We start from the raw sequence: 8,543 nt of genomic DNA, 5'->3' as shown, positions 1-8,543 counted from the left end.
TCCTGTAAAGGACTGTGTTAAATATTTAGGAATACATCTGTCAAAAAACCACAGTCAGACAACATATGAATTTCTCTCCTAAAATTAAGAAAACCAAAAATATATTTAATAATTGTCTACAAAGAGATCTTTCTATACTTGGGAGAGTACTTCTGTCCATGGCAGAGGGACTGTCTGGTTTTGTGTACCCCTCATCTCTGTTTGTAAATCCTGCTACTTGTAAAGAGATCAACAAGACCTTTCTTGACTTCATCTGGAAAAATAAGTCTCACAAACTGAAGAAGTCAGTCCTCTGTAATAAAAGAGCTGAAGGAGGTCTGGAAGTGTTGGACTTTGTGACGTAAATAACACTTTCAAGATCAACTGGTTGACAAGATGTTTGATCAATACTGATTCAATATGGTATTTCATTCCAAATAATGTGTTTCATAAGGTGGGAGGTCTTCAATTTTTACTTAAATGTCATTATATTCCTGAAAGATTACCCGCTAAATTGGCTAGGTTTCACCAACAAGCTTTAAGGCCTGGAAAATATGTTTCCTACACAATTTTTCCCCACATAAAGCTCTTTTGTGGAATAATTCAGACATAACTGTAAGGAATAAGTCATTGTTCTACCCCAACTGGCATGAGAGGAATATTGACTTTGTTCTTGATGTTTTTGACAACAGAGGTAATATTCTCACATATGAACAATTTATAACATTGAAAGAGTTTCCAATTCCTTTCAGTGTTTATTTCTGTGATCAAAGCCGTTCCCAGTGGTCTAACTACACTCATGAAAACTCATCTTTGCTTTGGTAATGATCACAAAGTTTATCCAGAACTCAGATTGGAAGGCGTGGGCTTACTTGAGAAATCTTGTTGTAATACATATATAAGACAAATTCTTCATTCACAAAACCAACTTCCACCGAGAGGAAAATGTTTCTGGAACATGCTTATTATTCCATTGTCTGGAAAAATGCCTGGTTAAGGCCTTACAAATATTGTATACCAAACAAAGTTAAGGAAGTGCAGTTTAAAATGTTACATAAGATACTGTATATCCATGTAATTCTATGATATCCAAATTTGTGGCTGTTGATGATATCTGCGTTTTCTGTGAAAAAAAGGTGAGAATCTGTCCCACTTGTTCTTTAATGTAAACTTGTGTCAGAATTTTGGGAAAACCTTGAAAAATACTTATTTACCATTATGAACACGACCAATGTTTTTGACATGAAAGATATAATATGTTACTATTGCAATGATAACAAGACCATTGAAATGATTGTTCATTTTTTTTTTTATTCTTGTTGCCAAATACTTTATACACAAACAAAAATTCCAAAATTCTATACCAAAATGACACATTTTTCTGATTGAATGTAACTATTTTATTAAAACATTAATCCTAGTGAATAACAACAACAATAACATCTTCCTGAATCATTATAGATTTTTTCAGAGTGATTACAACTACACTAGAATAGTTAATTATTTATATGTTTTGTCTGTTTTAGTATTTTCTTGTTAATACCTGTGTTCTGTTTTGTATGATGTAACAATGTAAATTGTAGATCTGCATTTTGAATAAAAAAATATATAAATCAAATCAAATCTAAAAAGAGGCACTTCTGCTGCGTCTCTTTCTGCTGACTGGAGTGGGCAACGCAGTTGAGGAACCAAAAGTTTATTTTCATTTATTTCATAAAAGTGTAATATTATATTAAGTCGTTCAAAGAGAAGCATGTGTTGATTGATTCGTGTTTAATGAGTGATAATTTAAAACAAACTTTAGACCCACTACATATTTACATTGAACCATAGTTCTGACATGGATCATTTTGACCCCAGAGCCATATCTTTTATCAGAGCCAAAATGTGGTTTATTCCATTTTTCATGACTTTGTCAATCAACTTGTTCTTAATACATCTAAATCATGGTTTAGTGTTTCTGTATCAATATGGACTTTTAACAAATTCAAATCCTTTGTATTCCTACTACAATGTTAAAACATTCTACATTGTGACATCATTCAAATATTCTACATTGTGACATTTCATTGATATCATGAAACAACTACTTCATGTATGTATTTTCTGATGTTTGATCAGAGATCTTTTATCAGAGTATCTCTTGTGACATTGATCACAGATATGAGATGTCTCTCCTGTGTGTGTTCTCTGGTGTGATACCAGGCTGCTTGACTGAATAAAACTCTTACCACATTGACTACAGCTATAAGATTTCTCTCCTGTGTGTGTTCTCTGGTGTATAGTCAGATGGCTAGATGTAACAAATCTCTTCCCACATTGAACACAGCTATAAGGTTTCACTCCTGTGTGTGCTCTCAGATGTACTATCAGCCAGCTTGAGTGATTAAGCCTCTTCCCACATTGAGTACAGTTAAAAGGTTTCTCTACTCTGTGTATTTTCTGGTGTGATTTTAAATCTGTTGAACTAACAAAACTCTTTCCGCAGTCTGAGCAGTGGTAAGGTTTCTCTCCTGTGTGCTCTCAGATGTACTATCAGGCAGCTTGAGTGAGTAAAATTTTTCCCACATTGATCACAGCTATAAGGTTTCTCTCCTGTGTGCTCTCAGATGTACTATCAGGCAGCTTGAGTGAGTAAACCTCTTCCCACATTGAGTACAGCTATAAGGTTTCTCTCCAGTGTGTGCTCTCAGATGTACTATCAGGCAGCTTGAGTGAGTAAAAATTTTCCCACATTGATCACAGCTATAAGGTTTCTCTCCAGTGTGAATTCTCATGTGTACTTTTAGTGATTCTGATCTTAAGTAACTCTTCCCACAATCAAAACAGTGGTGAGATTTCTCTCCTGTGGGTACTCGCTGGTGTATTTTAAGTTCTGATGAAGATTTGCAACCTTTCCCACAGTCAGAGCAGTGAGATTTCTTCCCTGTGGGTCTCCTCTGGTGTTTCTTGAGGTGATATGATCGGGAGAGAGTCTTCTCTGCCTCGTTAGCATCATGATGTTGTTGAGGCTCCCCAGAGGATACACGATAGTCACGTCTCTCTCCTGTGTGAACAACAAGTCAGACAGATGGTTAAAGGCCCACAACAGCAGAAATCCACTGTAAAAGGTGATGCCAACAGCATAGCCATGATGTTGTACAACAATTGACGTCTGTAATGAATGTTAAAATTACTTGACAATTGTCTTAAGACAGTCAAGTGAGCAACAATAGTCATATTTAGTCTTGTTTTCACATTAGTAGTAACATCGATGATTTTAGGCTAGAAAAAAAGTAAAAGTTGTTGAAATCCTAAGCAGTGTGCCAGATGACTTTTGGTCTCCAATATAGGCCCCTTTCTGTGTTTTCTAAAATTGCGACAAGGGCGATGCACATGCAATTTGGTTGCAGAAACACCTCCCTGATAATGCAGAAACCACTAGTTATGGATGTTGTATATCTGCCTGGAGCAAAAAAGGTGAGCAAAGATTTTAGTTTTTCCACAATGTATTCTGAATATGACAACACACTATCAGTGCAAGATCAGGAGTGCTACTCAAGGAAACTCACATTAAGCTCTGTGTCTATTCACTAATTCACCACCGTGGGGGAAAACTCAGGGGAGTTCTCATAGGCTGACAGCAAATATAGCCTCCATTTCCAGGTTGCTTATGAGTGCATTTCACACTACTTTGGATTATAATTGTAAGGTTCATTTGAATGTCCTGATTAATATAATGTTTATGTTTTTGTCGAAAATGTACTACTTTGTATTTAAAAACCACTTCAACCAGTAAAATGTTCTTTGGCTATTATTCTAAAATGGATGACAGTTTTTTAAAATGATCTATCTTCAGACAATACCCCATAATGACATCACAATACCCCATAATGACATCACACCAAAATAGTACCCCATAACAGTGAATAAAGTTTAGAAATGCTTGCTTACCAGGGAACTTTTGGCTAAACCAACTATATCATACTACGACCAATAAGCATACTACAAACTCAATGTACGTCACAAATAGTACAGTTAGTATGAGTATTCCAACACAGCTCAGGTCTCTGGGCTGCCATTTTGTTTCTGTTTAAAACCTAGGTTGCCCCTTTAAAAAAGCCACACAACAAACAACCAATCTGCAGTTGAAACAATAACAAAGCTGTCATTATTTTTTTACTCCAATGTTTAGAAACAAATGTCAGATTTCCCCTTTAACACCACACACATCACTCCCACAACTGCCTCTGTTTTTAACACAGTAACGGTACCTAAAGTTGAAGTCGAAAGTTTACATACTCCTTAGCCAAATACATTTAATCTCATCACAATTCCTGACATTTAATCCTAGTAAAAATTCCCTGTTTTAGGTCAGTTAGGATCACCACTTTATTTTAAGAATGTGAAATGTCAAAATAATGGTAGAGAGAATTATTTATTTCAGCTTTTATGTCATCAAATTCCCAGTGGGTCAGAAGTTTACATACACTCAATTAGTATTTGGTAGCATTGCCTTTAAATTGTTTAACTTGGGGCAAACGTTTCGGGTAGCCTTCCACAAGCTTCCCACAATAAGTTGGGTGCATTTTGGCCCATTCCTCCTGACAGAGCTGGTGTAACTGTGTCAGGTTTGTAGGCCTCCTTGCTCGCACACGCTTTTTCAGTTCTGCCCACACATTTTCTATACGATTGAGGTCAGGGCTTTGTGATGGCCACTCCAATACCTTGACTTTGTTGTCCTTAAGCCATTTTGCCACAACTTTGGAAGTATGCTTGGGGTCATTGTCCATTTGGAAGACCCATTTGGACCAAGCTTTAACTTCCTGACTGATGTCTTGAGATTTTGCTTCAATATATCCACATAATTTCCCCTCCTCATGATGCCATCTAATTTGTGAAGTGCACTAGTCTCTCCTGCAGCAAAACACCCCCACAAACATGATGCTGCCACCGCCAAGCTTCACGGTTGGGATGGTGAGCTTTGGCTTGCAAGCCTCCACTTTTTCTTCCAAACATAACGATGGTCATTATGGCCAAACAGTTCTATATTTGTTTCATCAGACCAGAGGACTTTTCTCCAAAAAGTACAATTCACTGATGTGGCCATCAACCTCCTCCTTCACATCTGACTCCTGATGATCAACCTCCTCCTTCACATCTGACTCCTGATGATCAACCTCCTCCTTCACATCTGACTCCTGATGATCAACCTCCTCCTTCACATCTGACTCCTGATGATCAACCTCCTCCTTCACATCTGACTCCTGATGATCAACCTCCTCCTTCACATCTGACTCCTGATGATCAACCTCCTCCTTCACATCTGACTCCTGATGATCAACCTCCTCCTTCACATCTGACTCCTGATGATCAACCTCCTCCTTCACATCTGACTCCTGATGATCAACCTCCTCCTTCACATCTGACTCCTGATGATCAACCACCTCCTTCACATCTGACTCCTGGTGATCAACCTCCTCCTTCACGTCTGACTCCTGATGATCAACCTCCTCCTTCACATCTGACTCCTAATGATCAACCTCCTCCTTCACATCTGACTCCTGGTGATCAACCTCCTCCTTCACATCTGACTCCTGATGATCAACCTCCTCCTTCACATCTGACTCCTGATGATCAACCTCCTCCTTCACATCTGACTCCAGTGATCAATCCAGAGAGTCTTCTTTTTGGGGGGGGAATCCCGATGGACGTCATCGAATAGGCCGTCATCACGACCACCACCCACAAGTTAATTGTCATTCGGGTTATCAATAGGAAGAGCATCAGCAATATGTCCTGTCTGGTAACTTGTCTCGTTCAATGGATTTACATTAGCAGGTGCACAGGGAGAAACACCATTAAAAAAACTCAGTCGATCTCAAACTGCGGGAAAACTTTTGGAAGTCTTTATCAAAGTCTGTGGCCTGTGATGTTGGGACAAATGATAGTCCCTTATTATACAAGCGACAAAGTTCACAAATTCTACAGCACAACGGCAGAGTCATGGAGACTTTTGACTGGTACTATTATTTTCTCATGCAATTACAGTAGGTTGTACCCAATTGGTTTTCTCTCTAGGTCGTGTCAGTAGGTTACAGTAGGTTGTACCCAATTGGTTGTTTCTCTAGGTCATGTCAGTAGGTTACAGTAGGTTGTACCCAATTGGTTTTCTCTCTAGGTCATGTCAGTAGGTTACAGTAGGTTGTACCCAATTGGTTTTCTCTCTAGGTCATGTCAGTAGGTTACAGTAGGTTGTACCCAATTGGTTTTCTCTCTAGGTCGTGTCAGTAGGTTACAGTAGGTTGTACCCAATTGGTTTTCTCTCTAGGTCATGCCAGTTGGTTACAGTAGGTTGCACCCAATTGGTTCTCTTTCTAGTGGAAACAATTATCAACCCAATATGGAAAGTGTTGAATTTGGTCAACAACAAAATGAATGGCTTATTTGCTACGTGAGGTTTACTTGATCTAACAGAAGTATCGTAATTCTTAAATTGTTATGTGGACACGTGACATACCGATAACTTTGATAAAAAACACTATAGGAGTTGTCTCCAGATCGCTATGCATATTCATGCTAGTAGCTTAGTAACTCTCTCCATTGAATACAGGCGGTTGACGACAACAACCCTCATAGAATATAAACAATAGATTACAATAATAATAAGATCCACCAATCCAAAGAAAGGATAGGCGGGAGCTAGACAACCCACAGTGCCGCTTTGTGGACAACGACTCCCCTTGTTAGGGCAGAGACTTATTGTCAGTATATCCATAATCGTTGGTGTAGCCAACCAAACTCTCGCATGGCACTATTGGGGGGCACTGTGTGTAGTAAATCATAACTACATTAAAATCACTACATGCCGTGGCCCCCAGATAGACCTTTCTCAAATATATATGTGAAGTCACTTTTTGGAAACGGAACGGAGAAAACAAGGGGAAGCTTGCTCTCTACGTCGTCTGATTCTAGACATATCAGTCATCATCCCAGGACCCTCCCTTGATGAGGTATTGACGAGCCAACTCCGAATACCCAAAGTGAAAACCCAATTTAAAGCGGTACTTACTGATGTAAATCAGATCTCCTATCTCCACCTCTTCATCTTTCAATGTGACAGAAATCTCCCCTTCCTTCTTCACGTCAAAAACGGCATCTCTTTCTCATCCTCCTCTTTAACTGTAACGTCTTCCTCTTTCACTGTAACAGCCTCGCCCTCAATTTATTTTAACTGTGACATCCTCCTCTTCCTTCTCCTCTTTCACTACAATGTTCAGCCCCAGAGCTTCTTTCTCCGTCCAGCAGACCTCTTCTTTAGCAGGAGGGGAGAAGCTTACTGACCTCATGTTCGGGGATATTAGCTAGCTAGCTATCATTAGCGACTAAGCTACTGCTAATTTAACCAGCCAGCTACTATATCTGACTAATAAAAAATAACGTCATATTAAATTAAATAGATTAACAAGTAGATACGATAGAAGTGTGTCTAAAGCACAGCAGCTAATATACACCGAAAGCGTAAAAACAGCTTGAATCTTTCGGCTACGTTGGCTAGACCCTGTCTACCGAGGTGGTTGACTTGTTGTTTTTGAAGAACCGTCCACTACATTATACGTCACGATAGCAGCATCGCCTGAACGACACAAATCGCCGTCTGCTGACTGGAGTGGGAAACGCAGTTGAGGAAAATATTATTTTAAATGGATTTCATTAAATAATACTATTATATTGAGACATACAAAGACAGGAATGTGTTGATTGATTAGTGCGAATACATTTTATTTTACTACAGCACATTTAAGGCAGTTTCATTAAGTCAAACTAAATCTAAATAAGTAGCCAGCTACTGTCAGTCTATACTGCTGTTAGACATTGAGTTTGATTCAGACCCTGTCAGTGTGCCAGGTGGACATTGGGTTTGATTCAGACCCTGTCAGTGTGCCAGGTGGACATTGGGTTTGATTCAGACCCTGTCAGTGTGCCAGGTGGTCATTGGGTTTGATTCAGACCCTGTCAGTGTGCCAGGTGGACATTGGGTTTGATTCAGACCCTGTCAGTGTGCCAGGTAGACATTGGGTTTGATTCAGACCCTGTCAGTGTGCCAGGTGGACATTGGGTTTGATTCAGACCCTGTCAGCGTGCCAGGTGGTCATTGGGTTTGATTCAGACCCTGACAGTGTGCCAGGTGGTCATTAGGTTTGATTCAGACCCTGTCAGTGTGCCAAGTGGACATTGGGTTTGATTCAGACCCTGTCAGTGTGCCAGGTGGACATTGGGTTTGATCCAGACCCTGTCAGTGTGCCAGGTGTACATTGGGTTTGATCCAGACCCTGTCAGTGTGCCAGGTGGACATTGGGTTTGATTCAGACCCTGTCAGTGTGCCAGGTGGTCATTGGGTTTGATTCAGACCCTGCCAGTGTGCCAGGTGGTCATTGGGTTTGATTCAGACCCTGTCAGTGTGTCAGGTGGACATTGGGTTTGATTCAGACCCTGTCAGTGTGCCAGGTGGTCATTGGGTTTGATTCAGACCCTGCCAGCATGGCCAGAAATGTATTCCAAGGTCAGTAACTTATAACCACTGA

At 39.8% G+C, this 8,543-nt stretch overlaps 1 long non-coding RNA gene across 1 annotated transcript; it reads right to left on the bottom strand.

Annotated features, from left to right (window-relative positions):
• Window positions 1-1,737: 1,737 nt before the first annotated feature.
• LOC129855937 (uncharacterized) lies at window positions 1,738-7,510 on the bottom strand. Its single transcript, XR_008759576.1, has 2 exons — window positions 7,031-7,510; window positions 1,738-3,025 (listed from the first exon to the last, which is right to left on the bottom strand). It is a non-coding gene; the product is annotated as an uncharacterized LOC129855937 (long non-coding RNA).
• Between the last annotated feature and the right edge of the window lie 1,033 nt (window positions 7,511-8,543).

This window comes from Salvelinus fontinalis, chromosome 5, assembly GCF_029448725.1.
Source record: "Salvelinus fontinalis isolate EN_2023a chromosome 5, ASM2944872v1, whole genome shotgun sequence".
Classification (NCBI taxonomy): Eukaryota; Metazoa; Chordata; class Actinopteri; order Salmoniformes; family Salmonidae; genus Salvelinus; species Salvelinus fontinalis.
The sequence above is the reverse complement of the archived record's forward strand: the minus strand, read 5'-3'. Positions and strand labels throughout refer to the sequence as shown.